The sequence below is a fragment of the Penaeus chinensis genome, chromosome 14, assembly GCF_019202785.1.
Source record: "Penaeus chinensis breed Huanghai No. 1 chromosome 14, ASM1920278v2, whole genome shotgun sequence".
NCBI lineage: Eukaryota > Metazoa > Arthropoda > Malacostraca > Decapoda > Penaeidae > Penaeus > Penaeus chinensis.
This window is the reverse complement of record NC_061832.1, coordinates 12,278,446-12,278,889: the sequence shown is the minus strand read 5'-3', so window position 1 is coordinate 12,278,889 and position 444 is coordinate 12,278,446.

Sequence of the window (444 nt, the reverse complement as noted above, 5' to 3'; positions counted from 1 at the left end):
TTAGAAAAATACCTGTTCTATGGACATTTTTAATTTATAACCAGGGATATATAGTGTTAAAAAAAGAAAAATAAGTTTAAAAATGTAGCCGGGGGGGGGGGGGGAAGACCTTGAGGGGGCCAAGCAAAACTACCTCCCTCCCCTACCCTAATGGACGTCACTGGGGTGTAATTGAGAAAAAGACAATTATCTTTTATCACTATCCCTCCTGCAGACCGTAAAAACACTATTACATTATGAAATTATTAAGAACTTGCGTAGACACCGGACCATTAGTTCTGACAGGAAGCGTGGAAGTGGTTTGACAATCACTTACACGCTTTAGATACTATCGCGGTAATGATAAGAAAAACTGTTTAAAATAAAAGAGGTTGGGGAGTGATTAAACTCAACACTCCGCTTCAAATATATACAGGCTTCAAAGCAGTGGTTCTTAACCTATTA